General features: G+C 43.1%; 1 protein-coding gene across 2 annotated transcripts in view; it reads left to right on the top strand.

The window, feature by feature from the left end:
• Positions 1 to 298: 298 nt before the first annotated feature.
• Positions 299 to 17837, top strand: part of LOC142579976 (uncharacterized) — a 59542-nt gene continuing 42003 nt past the window's right edge. For both annotated transcript variants that reach the window (XM_075690670.1, XM_075690671.1), the window contains exon 1: positions 299 to 483. The gene's annotated coding sequence lies outside the window, so the exon portion shown is untranslated. The remainder of the gene's footprint in view (positions 484 to 17837) is intronic.

Below are 17837 nucleotides of genomic sequence, written 5' to 3'. Positions count from 1 at the left end.
GAACGTTGATGTAGATATGCCACCGCAAGTGTAGCAGACGACAAATAGAAATGACGTCATGCAATCCGCAATCCTCGTAGCCAACAGTAGCCAACTAACGTGGCAGCACATAAAACTCTGTAATGACGCAAAAACTATAATTGTTATATAAGTATGTCCTAGAATATTTGAAGCAATATATTGTGAAATAATTGTAGAAATAATTTGTTATTCATCTTGAGGTTTTCAAAGTCTAAAACCAGAACCGAAACTTCTTGTTTCGTGGGTATTTTTATTTACCAATTTTTCTTGAGGCGCCAAGGGGCATTTCTCCCAGGTAAGTGCTGTGAGGTATTGTTAACGTGCTGTGTTGCTGCACGCTTTGTTACTGCTCGCTTGGGTTTCCGCCTCCGTCCTGCGAGCTTGTTTGTTTCGTACAAGGCGTATTCAAAGAGGAAGAGGATGGAGATGCAATCGGCCACTTGTCCCCCACTACTACGCGAGGTGAGTTAGCGTTCCATTCTTCCGAAAGCACTGGCGACGAAGCGAGTGTTGCCTTATATTCGCGACAACGCGATGCCACATGTCAGTCATGAGCTAGACGTGAACTTCGCTCATTGTTTTGTTTTAAACGGTCCGAAGCACACATCTGCCCGTTCCGTTAGTTGTGATATTGCTACGGGGTTGAACTTAACATTTGTTGTTCTTGTTTTGCCTTATTTTCCGTGTCCTGTCAGTGGCATCTGCGCAGCCTTTGCACCGGCGTTGCCTGTAGCGAGCTTGCCGTGAGAAATGCATTGAATAGTTGATGCTGTTTCTCTGAAGTTGCGTGCAGATTGGCATAACTCTTTTCCGCAGGCACCTTTTTAAGAATGCTACTGTGTTATCCATGTTGCTGCAAGCGCTGTTTCGAAAACACAGCTTGAAGCTCCTGAAACTTAAGTTCCGTTCTTGAATGCGCGCAGAAGCAACCTGCCGTTAAGACGTTCATTATCTGTCAGCGCAACAACTAGGCAGTGACGTAAAAAAATATCGTCCTTGTTTAGTTGCCGAGCTCACAGATCGTGAACACATACGAACTCGCCTAGTTCTCGCTAGTTGAGACGTTCTTTGCCGTGCCTTATGCTTGTATCTCTGTATTAAAAGCGCGTAGATGAGACAATTCAGCAAGAAAGATATTGCACTCATTTGAACCTTTGACGAAAATGGTCAGAGTGAGAACTGGCAAAGTTGTGTAATTTACTTCTCAATGACAGTTTCTTCACCACTCATTTTTATTACTCCACCTGTCAGCGTAGGGTACTTTAATTTAGGCGGAGGCATCCAATCTGTTCCAAATACACATCTGGCGACGTTGCATTGCCCACTGTTCTTCGAGTACACTGTACTCTGGGGGACAGATGTGCGGATTCTTGAACACAGTTCGCCTTAAGTGTGATGCACTTGTATGCATAAGTTGGAACAGCTTTCAGCCTAACTTCTCCTTTATGGTAATTTTGCCATAAACACAAATGCATCGCATTATTGGTTGATTTACCACAGCTTTGATGCAGCATGAACTAAGGTGCACAAACTTTTTCCCTTAAACTGCCCGGTGCTTCCGGTGTAACAGTACTCAGCAGTTGCTTTGTGAATTCACGAATTCCAGGTCTCATGGTCAGCGTCAGGAAGTACTGGATTAGATTAATGCCCATATCATGACACTAAAATATGGGTGCCATTGGACATACTCTCCAAAGTCGAGGTCAAAATTCCTTATATTCTTATAGTGAAAACTGTATGATTAATGGGACTCACCACTAATGACAGGAACTACTATTTAGGAAGGGTAGTAAGCTGATAAAGTAAATTGAAGCCAAATGTCACTCAAATAGCTATGATAGCCACCACAGATAGGTGGTGTCACCACCTATCTGTGTTCCTGGTATCAGCGACCACGCTGTCGTTTTAACCAGCGTTTCTTATCCACACCAAAATAGAGCTCGGCTTACTCCAAAACTTATATACTTTTATGATCAGGGAAACTACCAGGCAATGAACAGTGAATTAACTGATTTTCTTCCAGCTTTTTCACAGGTTTGCTCAGAAAAAGATGTTAACATTGCTTGGAGCGTACTGAAAGATAAGATAGTTGCACTAATTTCGGAGCACATACCATCAAAATTTCTAACTGCCAAACGTCAGAAAGATAAACCATGGGTCACCCCTGAAATCCGTCAACTCCTTAGAAGAACACGCCGTCTTATTCAGAACCTCATAAAAAGCAAAATGCCAGTTACTTCTGAAAACTTATTTTCTGTCCAGCAAATTTGTAAATCGAAAATTAGGGAAGCGAAGCGTCATTTCTTCAGTACTTTAGACGCAAAGATTCGAAACAATGACAACATTATATGGAAGTTTGCCAAAAAAACCAGGAAAGAGAAAATTGGTATACGATGCATCACGTCTGACAATGGCACGATAACAAATGATGAATTGAAAGCCACTGCTTTCAACGATTATTTCAGGTCCGCCTTTTCCGCTAATTCAGCGATGAGCAATATCCCTTTACCGTCTTGCGCCTCAGTTCTTCAGGAAATGCCCAATATCACTTTATCAATTCATGGTATTTTTCAAATCCTTACCAGCCTAGACACAAATAAAGCGACAGGTCCTGATGGCGTACCCAATCGCATGCTGAAAGAATGCGCTAGTTCTCTTGGCAATCTTCTTCATACAATGTATATGACCTCATTATCCGAAGGAATCGTGCTGGACGAATGGAAGTTTGCTCATGTGGTTCCTGTCCATAAGAAAGGACCGAAAAATAATTTAGAACAATATCGCCCAATTTCTCTCCTATGCGGCGCTTCGAAAATTATGGAACACATCGTATACAGCAACCTAATAAGGCACTTGAATTCGCAAAACTTTTTTTACACAGAACAACATGGCTTTCGCGCCGGATTTTCTTGTGACAAACAGTTAACGGAATTTTCTTTTGACATAACAACTGCATTAGATCAAGGTACTAGCGTTGACTGTTTGTTTTTAGATTTCAAAAAAGCATTCGATCGGGTACGGCATGATTGTATAATTCACAAGCTTCAGCATTTAAAAATTCCCGCTGACCTAATGAACTGGTTAATTAACTACTTCATAAATCGCAGACAGATAACAGTGGTAAATGGATGTTGCTCATCAGCTGTTCCAGTCACGTCCGGAGTACCGCAGGGGTCTGTTCTGGGGCCGTTATTATTTCTTATTTTTATTAACGATATAGCTAAGAACATCCAGTCGAACCTACGATTGTACGCAGATGACTGCATTGTTTGCCGCTCGATAAACAATCCAAATGACAGCAAAATCCTTCAAGAGGACCTTAATAAAATTTTGAATTGGTGCACCACTTGGTGCATGACACTAAATGAATCAAAATGCAATTACTTGTGCTTTTCTAGAAAAAAAACTGACGTTTCCCATTCTTACAGGCTAAATAACTCGACCATTTTGAATGTAACAGGGGCCAAGTACCTCGGCGTTCACTTCTCAAGCGATCTTACTTGGCAGGATCACATTGCAGAGATTGCCGTGAAAGGGAATAACACACTAATGTTCTTGGCGCGAAATTTTCGTCCCTGTCCTCTGGCAACCAAAAAGTTATTATACACGACATACGTAAGGCCTATCCTTGAATACGCGTGCACGATATGGGACCCTTATCAGGACAACCTTAAGTACATCTTAGAGTGCGTGCAAAACCGAGCGGCACGCTTTATCACTGGGAGCTATCGCAGATCTCGTAGCGTCACACAAATGAAAATACGCCTAGCGCTTACGACATTAGCCGAACGCCGGCGCTGCTTGCGTCTCACATTTTTTCATAAGATCTTTTACAACAATACTGGCATTAATAAATCAAAATACATGCTTAACCCGCATTACATATCCCATCGCTGTGAACACCCATTAAAAGTAAGGCCAATGAAGTCAAGAACGAACTTGTTAAAGTATTCTTTTTTCCCAAAACCATCAATGAATGGAAGGCTCTGCCTCAAGATACCGTTTCTAAAACATCAAATTCAGCCTTTTTCAATGAACCGCTTGACGTGATCATTTCGCGTGTTTCGATGTTTTCTCTCTCTTTTTTTTTCTCTTCTTATTTTTCACATTTGCTTGCTTACTACATGTATTTCTGAGTGTATATGTGTTCATATGTTCATGTATGCCCATGTATGTGTGTATACACGTACATATAGTCCATTTCTTCTTTTTCTCCTTTTTGTTTTGGGATAGTTATGCTGCCTGCACTGCATTATTCGTCACCGTGTTTTTTTTTTATGTAACCATAATTACAACTGTTTAACATATGTATTACTTCCCCCCCCCCCCCACTGTAATGCTCTCTGAGCGAATGTGGTACTGTATAATAAATAAATAAATAAATAAATAAAAAGGAAAGCAATAGTCATAGTGCTTGTGTGTAACAAGACATCACTGTGAAGTAGACCTTAAACAAAACTATCAGGGCTGCCCAGATGAAACTGGCGCATTTTGTTTTTTTCTACCATAATTTCTTAGTTGAACTAGGTGAACATGCAAGAAATGAAAAGCGATACATAGGTGACACGTGTACGTGTGTATATGGTGACGCTATGAACGCAACATAGTAGCCTTGTCAGTTAAAACAAGTGGTCCACGACATCGTGAAAATACCTTGACAGAGCTCTGATACAGTTGCTGTTGAAATCTAGCTACATGTTAGAATGAGTGTGATGCTTTTCAAGGAATATACTCCCAAAGAAATTGTTGAAAAGGGCCTAGTATGTACTGAGATGTTCATAGTGCAATATGTACTTTCCTCCTTTCCCCTGAACTCATTTGTTCCTCACAGCTTGGGCATTTTTGTCCCTGTGGTGTACTTCCGGTAATTCTTTGAGGCTGGCATGCCACACATACGCCCAAGGGTGACAAAGTACCAATCGCAGGATGCAATCGCAGGATGGGTGGGATGCATTGTACAACCACAGCTCCACACTTCCTAGAAAATCTTGTTGAATGTACAGTGCAGTCCACTGTTAAAAGGAACAGGTGGGTTTGGCAAGCAGAAAGCCACCTGGCTTTGTAGCAGGTGACTCGTTACACACCTCTGTAGTGTTTCAGAGGTTCAGCCTTAGAGCGCCAACAAAGTGAAAGCTACACATTGAGGTGTGCCCTTTAGTGGTGCGCGATATTGTAAATGCATGTCAGCAATGACTGGCGTGTGTCGGCTGTCATGCTTCAGGTAACATCACTGACACTGCCTAAACAAGTAAAAAGTGTAGGGGTTTGGAAAGCCACAGGAAAGAGCGAAGTGATATTCATTATGCGAAATTTGAGGTTCTCTGCGGCATGCAGTAGAATGATATTTGCCTCGTGTTTTCATAACATCATTGTCCATCAGAAGGAGAATGTTTTCCTACAGTCTTCAAAAAGTGCTTCAGTGCCCGTTTATGTATGTGGCTGGCTGGGCAAAAGTATTTCAATGGCGCCATTTGACATGGTCATTGCACGCAAAGATGCAACACACTGGCACTTGTTTTTTTTCTGGCCCCCTCAAGGTATGTGGTAGGCACCATGGTAAGTTGCAATTTTGTCTGCAGCTAAATTGTTTCCTGGATTAAAAGAAATGCGAGTTTTCTAGGAGCAAAATCTAGTGGTCAAGGTTTACTCAATGTTTACCTGGAGCATCCGAAAGGTACACCTAAGAATAATATGAAATCAAATATTTATTCATTATGGTTAATTACAAAGAAAATGATATACATGCAGGATCCCAGAACTCCTCTCAGAGTTCTGCAAAGAATGTGGATTAAGAGAAAAAGTTGGAGGTGCTAAAGGTGAAGAGACATAATCAGTTTAAACTGAGAAAGTGTGACATACTGTTTAAAAAATGGATTTAAGTTAATTTTGTGGCAATAGGTTAACTTTTGGAATAGAAAATCAATATTAAAGCTTCATTTCTGAATGTCATGCTAGAACCCCAGTGCTGATATGTCAATATGATGTCATCAATTTCAAAATATTATTTATGTGGGCCCATTGTGGCTCAACAGACGTTCTCTACACTTGCTAAGTTCAATGTCTCGCTCTTTTAGAATACTGTTCAGTCAATATTTACCCCCAAAGTAATAACTAAGCCCTAGCCAACGTTCCGTGATGTCATGGCGAGCTAGATGGTGCAGGAACTTCTGTAAAATGTTGCCAGCAGTTTTTTATTATAATAAATTTTCTGACTTACCAAGCCACTACTTATGGTAGAAGCAGTGGCTCTAAATTACCAACACAGCTGAACCTGTTTTTCTCTTTAGTGTTTGTTCTAAAAATTTGTGAGCCACCAAATTTAGGGGAAAAAAAGAAAGATGCCTGGTTGTGGGTGGCTATCGTCATGTTTAGAATAGTGCTGATGCTTCTCTCTAAAACGATTTCCCCCTTGTAAACTGTGCTTCTCATAAAACAAGCTTTGCAAGGTTTTCCGTAACCTAAGATTTCAGAGTAATTCAGTGTTCCCTCTTAACATCACTGCCTTACACTGCGAAAGTATTCCTTCACTGCTTTACTTTGTGTGCAGTTGAACCGCATGATGACGATGTTGCAGCCAGCATGAAAATGACTTCATTATATACTACATTTGTTAAAGGCATATATTTGGCTCTCATTCATATTGGCGACGAGCATTATACATTTACTTCATTATCGGGGGTGTGCGAATATAGGAAACTTTCGAATAATCAATTGAATAATCACTATTTGTGTACACAAATGCATTTGTTATAGTTTTGAAATATTGAAAAATGTGAACTGTGAGCAATCAAACATAATATTGGAGGAAAAGTGTGATAGTTTTCATCCGTGCGGCCATAAAACTTGAGATTTTGCCCAGAGGGGCAGGCTATGTCGCTCGGAAAGCTAGACCTGACCAGATTTACAGCGATAACTTGCACTCTGAAGGGCACTGTGTATGCAAACAAACTGCTTAATTGTTCTTAATGCTCGATTTGCGTTTTATTAAATAATACTTTATAACATGCAATGTAATGAAAGAAACCTGCTAACATTATGAATGCTAGAATGTGAAAATCATTTTGCCTCACAATTGCGAAAATGGCTGCTCATTATTCAGGATGTATCAAATATTTGATTCAAATTTCTATTCAGATTGATATATGTTGCATATAATAGAAATATTACACAGTTGAGCATATACAGAAGAAACTCCCAAGGTTTAGTCATCGTTGGTGGGACCTCCCATGCAAGTAAAATGAATAAAAAGACAAAGTGAAACATAAAGCTTATGAAAAAGCGCATAAATGACTATATATATATATATAACTGTATAACACTTCTATAACGTTCACTGGTAGAGGCGATTAATTATGGTCTGAAAACAGAAAATGTTTCAGGTTTCTTCTAAACATTTCTAAGAAAGTTCCAGCATTTATATGCATCTTCCAGAATGATGCTGAGAAAAAGATGCAAAGTGGATCTGCCATAATTTGTGCAAATACTTGGCAAGAGCAAGTTAAGATGATTGGCAAAACAAGTAGAATTGGGGCTAGAGTGCATATGCTGTGGGATTTGCTTGCATATGATTGCTCTAAGAAATTACTGTTCCTACACTCCTATTCATTATATCTGGTCATATGTATTATTGAGATTCACCTGTGTACCCTGATGAACCAAGTATTTTCATCTGCTGAAAATTGGCTCTTATTATTTTTCCTGAACCCTTTTGAAATTTTCAATTCGCCAGCTTCTAGTTAACTTCCTTTCAAACCAGAATCCAGGAATCTGTCTGTCAGTGAATGTTGACGTGGAAAATTTATTCTCTACCTCACAACATACTTACGGTAGATTAATTTAACAGAACAATGAGGCCGAATTCAGGACAAAAACAGCCTTGTCAGCAGAATCGTCCTTTCAACAGCTATCGGTTTACTTAAAATTCATGTTTGTTGCTGTTAAAACAAGAAGCTGTATGTACAGAAGACAGGACTATGTGTAGGATCAAAAGTTGCATCAGTCTTAGCATTTCTTGGGGAAGCCATGTCAACAGGAATCTTCAGGAGCAGCTAGCCTGATTCACAGGTAAAATAATGATATGCCAATGACTGTGGAATATTTCTTGTAAAGGACAATTACAATAATAAAGTGGTCAGTGTAATGTTTCTAAACATCTTAAGAGAACGAGGTTTAGGGTTCAGATACGCAGTATAACTCATGAAAGACAAGCAACTGACAGTTCTTAGACTTAAGATTACATTTCGTGTGTAAGCATGTCCACTGGTCTTATTATCCAAGGACAAAGAAATGTTTGCCGAATTACCACTCCAAACAAAAGTTGAAAATGACGTAGCCATATCGGCACTGTAAGCAGCTTTATTCAAGTCTTGTATGCACCAGACCCAGCCATATAATCAAGACAATGATTTTACCGTAATGCGCATATACGGTAAAACAAATGCATTTAATTCATCTGCACTACCTCGTGCAATTCGTCTCTGGAATGACCTCCCTGATAACATAGCCTCCATATCTAATCCCGACACGTTCCGCTCTCAGTTACTCACGCTTTTCCCATTTAATACCGTTCACGAGTGCCCAATCTAGTGTATTTTATCGCGCATATTTGCAATGTTGTATATCATTTTCATAAACAGTATTCCTTTTGCTCTATTAACAGTAAGAAGTGTTTGTGTGCTTTCAGATATTGCTTTGTATTCCCTGTGCCTTCAATATTGTGTAACATGGTAATCTTTTTATAGCACTGTTCCTGTTGGAAATTTGCACTTTTTAAACCTTTACTGTTTAATATGCCCCCCTTACTTTATGCCCTGCCATAGGGCCTGTAAGGGTCTTTTGAATAAATAAACAAGATGCCACAGATTAATCTCGGCAGTTAAGGCTCATAGCACAACAAAGAAAGACCGAGGCAAGTTTTGGAAGGCTACGGTAAATTTTTATGTACACAAGCTGCCCCACAGACTGAAGGTATGGAGTGCAAAGTATCGGATAAACTTTTTAGGTGTTGCACTTCAGCCAGAAAAAAGGTTGAAGACCGTGCAGGAACTTGAATTGGCAGACCTGACATCAAACATGTGCGCTGATATGTCCCATGGAATGTCTGGGTGGTCTACCATTCGCCAATATGTTGCAGAAATACATGGGCCAGAGTGTTCGACCGTGGTTGCTCAGTGGCTATAGGTTTCGGGATTGGATCCCGGCCACAGCGGCCGCATTTCGATGGGGGCAAAATGCGATAACACCCATGTACTTAGATTTAGGTGCACGTTAAAGAACCCCAGGTGGTCGAAATTACCGGAGTCCTCCACTACGGCGTGCCTCATAATCAGAAAGTGGTTTTGGCACGTAAAACCCCATAATTTAATTTAGAGTGTTCGAAGTGTGCACAGGGGTGCTATCGGAGATCATTGTTCGGTGCATTCGGTCGGTTACCGGCGTGCACGATTGGATTACTCTGCACCGACGTCGCCAGCCACGGGGCGCGGTCACGTTTTTGGCGACGTCAAAATGATGACACGCTCCCGTCAATCATCTTGCCACCGAGCACGTCATCTGCTAGGCGCTGAACACGATGGGAGTTGGGAAGTTTGTAGCGATCATCGCTCTTTACGAGACCGGCTTTGCATGGCGCATCTGGTGGATTGAATTGGGTCCAAATGGCGGCTTCGGCAGCTGAATAGCACGTTCGGATCCAATCCATAGTTTAATTCGAGAAAAATGGCGCTTGCGTTGCTCGAGGAGGAAGGAGAGTGGGTGGCGGTGCAAAACGCATTTGAAGAAATGCCAGAAAGCGAATTCCAGTGTCGCTTTTGTTTCTCGAAACAAATAGTGCGTTGGTTGTACAGCAAAATCGGCCCCATCATCGGTGCAAGCGAGCCACTGGAATGTTGTTGCTGCCTCTTGAAAAGTGCGCCACTCTTCCCGTCATTTCTTTCTTTCCTTTTTTCTTCTCACTGTGCGTGACACCACCTAGGAACGACGCAGAGAAACTAATAGTTTTAAATTGCAGTAGTCACACGTACTGCTTATTGAAAACGTGGTTGAGCTTGGAGCAGAAAAAAATAAATTCTTTAATTAACGATTTCATTCATTGGAAGATGTGGAACATTTCGATTTGTAGTATACTCTCTGCAAGCAGACGGGGAAGTAAACTTCCGGGGAGTTCACCGCTTGCCGATTTGCTCTCTTCGCCCCGTTCTCAGAAATTCTGCATACTGCCACTGTGTGACGTTGCAGCAACCGAACAAAACACGTATCGAATGAAGGTCTTCGATTGCGCCCCAGAAGTCTGGGTGAGCTCGAGCAGTAACTAGGAACTGCGTCATATCTGCATCTGGCATAGAGCATTGTCGAGCATGTAGGTGCCAACTGGACTCCGGAGACGCCAAGATTCTTTCCACAGAAAGAGATGAAACAAATAGAGAAATTGTCGAGGCATTTCGGGTCAGGAGACTTGGAAAGGCATGTGTCAGCCTGTTGTCATTGTCACCCACAGGCAAAGAATTTGTGTACTTTCAGAGCGCAGGTACACAAGTGGTTAACTCTCGTAGTGTTCGTTGGTTTTTTCCTTTGTTCACAATGAACCTTGTGATGTATGTAGGAGGTGCTACCAGCCTATATATTTTGTTTCCTTTCGATAAATCCAGTTGCGATTATGGTGATGGTGTCTGGATAGCGCGGCAAGACACAGGCACAAAAAAACCAGACGAAGCAAGCGCTTGTCTTCGTCTATTCATTTCTTCTTGTGTTCGTGTTTTGTTGTGCTATCCGGACACCATTCCATTATGGCTAACCAATAATAGCAATAAATAGCAGGAAAAGTTCTTGAAAATTGCCGTGTTCAATCTTTGGCTCCTTTAGAACACAGCATAGTAATTTTTACTGATAAACAATCAAGTAGGCCCTAGTCATCATCATCAGCCTGGCTATGCCCACTGCAGGTAAAAGGCCTCTCCCATACTTCTCCAACTACCCCGGTCATGTGCTAATTGTGGCCATGTTGTCCCTGCAAACTTCTTAATCTCATCCGCCCACCTAACTTTCGGCCGCCCCATGCTACACTTCCCTTCTCTTGGAATCCAATCCGTAACCCTTTATGACCATTGGTTATCTTCCCTCCTCCTTAGATGTCCTGCCCATGCCCATTTCTTTTTGTTGATTTCAACTAAGATGTCATTAACTCGCGTTTGTTCCCTCACCCACTCTGCTCTTTTCTAATCCCTTAACGTTACACCTATCATTCTTCTTTCCATAGCTTGTTGCGTCGTCCTCAATTTAAGTCCCATACTTCTCCAACTACCCCGGTCATGTGCCAATTGTGGCGGCTTTGGCAGCTGAATAGCACGTTCAGATCCAATCCATAGTTTAATTCGAGAAAAATGGTGCTTGCGTTGCTCGAGGAGGAAGGAGAGCGGGTGGTGGGGCAAAAGGCGTTTGAAGAAATGCCAGAAAGCGAATTCCAGCGTCGCTTTTGTTTCTCATGCAATAGCGTTTCGCGAGTCCAGTATTAGGGTAAACTCAACAGCAAGGGGACAGGGCCTGGCCAGGTCCCCTTGTGTGTCATTTCATGGAATGAGCAGAAGCGCAAATCTGAATGGTCTGAATGGTGCTGCTACCTGGTGGCACAGAGCTCAACCCCACGCAGTAGCAGTAACAAAATGTATTCTTCTTTGCTGCTGGCGTAAATTTTTTGCAGTAGTGTAATTGTTAACACGTTTTTGTAAATGTTTAAAATGTTTTACACTTGGTTAGAGGAATATTAGCTCTTTGTTTGGCTGTTAAGCTCTGCACCAACGGGTGGCTCGACCGTGGAGACCAATCAGGCAGCTCACGTACGTCTACGCTAAAGTTCCTTCATCAGCTTGAGTTTATGTCTCCACCGTCCCGTCAAAACGCCCAGCTAGCCTGTGGTTATCGGATTACCAGACACGTTCGGCGCTGCGACAGAATGCTTGCAACGCACGCTGCTTCGATAGCTCTCGCTTGGGGTCGACTGCTAAGCAGCTGGAGGAGAGTTTGGAGAGGCGTCGTGCGCTCGCTCCTAGAGAACCCGAAGTCGACGATGAGACATGCCATCATGAAGCAGAGTGAGTGAAGGCGGAGCTTAGCCCCGATTACTCAGCGAACAAGTTGAGGAGAAAATGCATGACTATGGAGGAGGGTAACTTGTAATCGTCCATAGCTCTCCTAATACGAGACGTTTCACACAAATTGTGGTGCGAATGATTAACTTTAGCTGTACCCTACGCGTCTACAAAATTTGTCCCAACCGTTTCAGGAGCCCTTTAACAGATTAGTCCCAAAAGTTGTACGTATTTCAAAAATTTGTTTTAAAAATTTCAATTATATTGCAATTGTTGGCCACCTAAGACCCACTTACTTACTTACTTACGAAAAAAGTAGAACTTTTTTCGTAAACCTCCAGGTTTCTGCCCATAGACGAGTACTGGTAAGACACAGCTGTTGTTCACTTTTCTCTTGAGGGATAATGGCAACCTGCTGTTCATGATCTGTGTATGCCTGCCAATCGCACTCCAGCCCATTCTTATTCTGATTATTTCAGTCTCATGATCCGGATCCGCGGTCACTACCTGCCCTAAGTAGATGTATTCCTTTACCACTTCCAGTGCCTCGCTACCTATCGTAAACTGCTGTTCTCTTCCAAGACTGTTAAACATTACTTTAGTTTTCTGCAGATTAATTTTTAGACCCATCCTTCTGCTTTGCCTGTCCAGGTCAGTGAGCATGCATTGCAATTGGTCCCCTGAGTTACTAAGCAAGGCAATATAATCAGCGAATCGCAAGTTACTAAGGTGTTCTCCATAAACTCTTATCCCCAATTCTTCCCAATCCAGGTCTCTGAATGCCTCCTGTAAACACGCTGTGAATAGCATTGGAGAGATCGTATCTCCCTGCCTGACGCCTTTCTTCATTGGGATTTTGTTGCTTTCTTTATGGAGGACTACGGTGGCTGTGGAGCCGCTATAGATATCTTTCAGTATTTTTACATGCGGCTCGTCTACGCCCCAATTCCGTAAGGCCTGGATGACTGCTGAGGTTTCGAATGAATCGAATGCTTTCTCGTAACCAATGAAAGCTATATATAAGGGTTGATTATATTCGGCACATTTGTCTATCACTTGACTGATAGTGTGAATATTGTCTATTGTTGAGTAGCCTTTATGAAATCCTGCCTAGTAGATGCTGTCAAATGTGCGATGTGACAGCTGGTGCAGGAAATTCTGGGAGTCATTGCCACTCGTCCTTTCTTGTTGTGCTTCTTCTGACTTAACTGAGCCTCTCCTGCTGCTAACAGCGGTGTCTTTGTTATCGCAGTAGGGCAATTTACTAATATGTGTGAAATCATTTTTCTTTTCTCTTTACTGCCCCTCGTGCCACCCTTGAAGGGTTCCCACAAGGGCGCCACGAAAGTAGAAAGAAGAAAAAGAAAAGCAATTCACAGGGCATTGCTATTGGGTGCCACCTTAGCTTAGAAGGAGGATGTTTGGGGTTGATAGGGAAAGTGGACAGCACATCACTCTTTGTACCTGTGTCATTATTAGGTCCGATTAAAAAAATTATTCGATATATTCACTGAAAAGCATCACTCTTGCTCCAGTGCACTCTGAGGTTTGAAGAAAAGGTCTTGCAGAGCCTCCTTATTAATAAGCCTGCTTCCGGTGTAAGGCAGAATTATAAGGCACCTGTGCTATGCATGTTAAGTGGGCAAGCAACAATGTGTGACTGAACAGAGTGCACGCGTGACAGTCAGAAATTTGCACGGCCTTTAGTGGTTCACTGGCTCTCACATGGGACTTCTGCCATTCAAGGGGAAAGGGCAGTGTCATCTGCAAACCTGCGGTTTTTGGGAGCATACCTGCTAACATTCGCAATTTCTTCATGAAATGCTAGAGTTTTAGGGCTTTTTTAAAAGTGTCGTGTTGGTTCCAAAAATTCTGATTTGTTTTTCTTCTACTTTAGGATGGACCAAATTTTAAGAAAGAGAAAGACAGTTGTCGACCGATTCTTCGTGCTTAACCGCAGTAGCGAGATGGAACTTATTAAAAAAAGTGTAATCGTAGCAGAAAGTTTGTGACTGTCTGATATGAATATTTGAGGAAGAAATATAGTAAGCACTTCTGTTTGTATGTGCCACAGATCACACTTCGTGCAGTTGTAGAGCAGACTGCATGCTCACAGCGTCCCTACAGAGAAGAAAGCCAGTGACGCATTAACAGTCAGTCAGCATGTATAGTAATCAGCTTTAATATTTTTTGGCTTCTACTGTAGTGCTTGTTAAGGCTGGCAGGCTTGCTGATGACATTGCGCATGCCAAACTAAGTCTCACAATAAAGTGCAAAGTTCGCTTTCTCGCCACGCGCTTCTGCGGGCCACGTTCAACGTGCTGAACAGTACGGGTGGCACATTTTTCGCACTCCTGGCATCACTGCCGTGAGGTATCCAAAGTCACAAGCTGCTGCCTCGCACACCACGCTGTATCCGTACCCTAACAGTGAATCAAAACAACAGGAGCTTGTTTGCACTTATTCGGCAATCCATCATTGCACGAGCACTTCGCCTCCACAGTCAGTGGGCCCCCAATACGTAGGTGATGCTCATCAGAATCTCATGCAGTTCCACTTTCACGCTGGAGCTTTTGCACACACAGTGCAACCACTTAGCCTCATTACCTGTTGTACCTCTCTTATAATGACTTAAAGGGATAGTGAATAAAAAATTTGTCGCCGAGATTTCTGTCTCCAGTGATAGCTGTCGCACCGAGAGCGACGAAAATAACACTCTTTCTGAGGAGAAGTGAGCGAAAAGTAATTATTTTAGTGAATATTTCTCAAATCACAGCACCTACCGGCCTCCTCCGAAAGCTCCGGCAAAACCGGATGTCGCGTCACACTTACCCACCTCGAGGCCCATTGCGAGCGATCGTCCACACTGAGCGCGCGAAGGGGCGAGTTGATGTTTGCAGCAACGCGCTTTCTTTGTTCGACCGTCCTATTCGCACCGCTTCCTCATGTGAGCTGTTCGAAAACCTCGTCTTTCATCTCGTGGATTTGTGGTTTGATGAGTGGAGCAGCCACGTCAACGCCACCGAATGCCGAGGGTCTGCTGTGCGCATGTGAAAATGGCAGGCAGCGGTAGTCTTTTTCTCGCGTTCCTCTCATGAATGCTTCTCCCGTGAACCGCTGGCTTGTTCAAGCTGTAGTTTTGTGCACAGGTGCCGTTTGACCGTAATTTGTCGTTTGTACGACATTCTTAGCCAGATGTTTGGCCAATTCTGCCAGAATGAATCGAAATCCGCATCGTCTGAAGCGACAGCTGACGAAAAAATTTTCGCTGACATGAGACTGGTGGCGCCATCTCGTTTGCACCAAGGGAAGGAGTGCTCGGCTGCGATGAAACAACGGGACGCTGAAACCGCTGTGCATGTACTCGTTCACTCCGTGAATAACAAGACGCTCCCTTCTTACAGAGGCGCATTTCAGTCACTGCGCATGCCTGGCTTCAATCCTCACCCGTTGCTTCATTGCTTCTATTCTGAATAACAGCTACTTGCGCGCATCAAGCACCTGCCGCGCGAGAGTCGGCAGCCGACTGTTATGCTCACGCCGCCGGCCACACCTGCGCCGATGGCGTAGGTATAGGGAGGTCTACACGCGTCAATATCTTCAACGATTTCTACGTTTCTTTTTTGTACAGTGTGTACTCACGGCACCTGTATTGTGCATTGGTAGCTTTCATGTTTTACACGCCAGCAGCTACCCATAACATATACAACCAAGCGGGCGGAGCAAGCCGCTTTGCACAAAACGCAGAGTAATTTCCTTGAATCGCCTGACATTGCGTAGCCTGAGGCATAAGCGTCCTCGCTCTGTTGAAAACAAACATGGCAAAGCGTTTGCGTGAGTGAATCACACTGGGCGCACCGCCACGGATGCAACACTGTCAATGAGGCGTACGCCTCGTCTCACTAACTCATGCATGACAGGTGTGAGCTTGCGATCCAAGCTGCAGGAACCGCGTTTATATCTGGTTTTCGCTTATGATGCTGCCCCTGATCTCTCGAGGCAAACGCGTGTACATGGAATGCACAGTGTAAACACCACTTTGCTGGTCCAGGCTCCCTCGGCACCGCGGAGGGCGACTGCTGCGGCGGGTCGTCGTCAATTTCGCTTGACGACGCGGACGGATCGTAGGCATACGCCTTCATCGTTTGTGGTCGTTCAGTAGGCCGCTCATCCAAGTCGGAGTCATAACCTCCGCTCATGCTATCACTCTCACTAGAACTTTGCATTTTGCACTGCGCAGCGCGAGGAAAACAAAACTGCGCAGCCGGTCAGTTCGTTCTGCGGCTGCTGAGGGTAGGTGTGACGTCAGATCCGCCAGCTTGTTGTCGAGAGTGCTTTGCGAGTGATGCGGTGGCCGCTCATGGAGCGTCAAAAATAAAGCCATCCGCTCAAAAGTAACCCGAATAATGACTATATACTATGGCAATCGTGTCTTAGGAATGCAATTGTGAGGCTTTCTCTATATTCTTAGATTTTTATTCTGTATCCCTTTAAAGGATAGGCTGGGTGTCAGCTACCTGCTTTTCTTCCACGAAACAACACGCAAACTGACATCACACTGCAAGGAAGTGAAGACGGTGGTAGTGAGGACATGGAGACCTCTGTGCATCCACCATGCTGCACAGCGTAGCCGGACTTCACAATACCCCCTGTTGTTAATTTTAGTTGGGAATAATATACATCAATTTTGCCCATTTAGATTTATTCTTAGATGCAATTTGCGTAATTGTTATACCACACTTCATTGCTGAGTTGAGTTGTAAACTTGATAGTTTTGTTTCCTGAAAATTTCCAATTTTCAACAGTTCGTTACTTATAAAAATTAAGAGCCGCCTGTGCCTGTGGCTCTGCATAAGACTGCCGAGTTTGGAAACTGAAGCTGGTCCTATAAACGTTCATTCCCACTCTCTGTGCATTGAAATCAAACACTCTGCAACTAGCAGCTCATCATCAGTGGCAGCCTGTTTATGTCATCTGGAGTGTAAAGGCCTCTCCCAGTGTTCCTCAATTACTCCAGTCTAGCTGGCTCTATCCTATGCCTGCGAATATCCTAACATCATCAGATCCCTTGATTCTCTGCTGCCCCATGATGGCAGTTTCTCTTCCCATTGTGTCAGTTGCACTGCATTGATAATGTACTGGTTGCAGTTCGTTATCTCTTCTATTCATTACTCAGGATAGCAATTTGGGCAGGTTTCTTCGAGTTCGTGACATAAATGCTGCACAAAGCAACAAAGTGTGGTGCAAAAATAGGTGTAGTTAGGGAACAGTACAAACAAAGGGTCTCACTACCAGCTGAATTTTATCAGCCAAAGCCTGTGTACATAAAAACGTAAAAGGTGAGAGGGTTACACACAATATCATAGACGCATAACAGCATTCTCCTTTCTCGCACACCTATTTTGTTCTGACATTATGGTGCTTTATGCTGCATTTGCTTCATGATCTATGCATTACCCCATCTTCCTAACTACACTTAATCTCAACTAAATTACCATCTGTTCACCTTTGCTCTTTAAGAAGGCAGGTGGGTCTAAGGAGGCCAACAATAGCAAAATAATTGAAATTATTAAGACACATTTTTGAAATATATAGGACTTTTGGGACCTATCTGTTAAAGTAAAACTTCATTTGCGCCTAGTTGGTACATAGTTCTGAACTTAACGTTACAGCGCAAACACCTAAGACGAACCACAAAAGGAAGACACGGCACACACTGGCTCTGACTAACAA

This window comes from Dermacentor variabilis, chromosome 4 (assembly GCF_050947875.1).
Source record: "Dermacentor variabilis isolate Ectoservices chromosome 4, ASM5094787v1, whole genome shotgun sequence".
NCBI lineage: Eukaryota > Metazoa > Arthropoda > Arachnida > Ixodida > Ixodidae > Dermacentor > Dermacentor variabilis.
The sequence above is the reverse complement of the archived record's forward strand: the minus strand, read 5'-3'. Positions and strand labels throughout refer to the sequence as shown.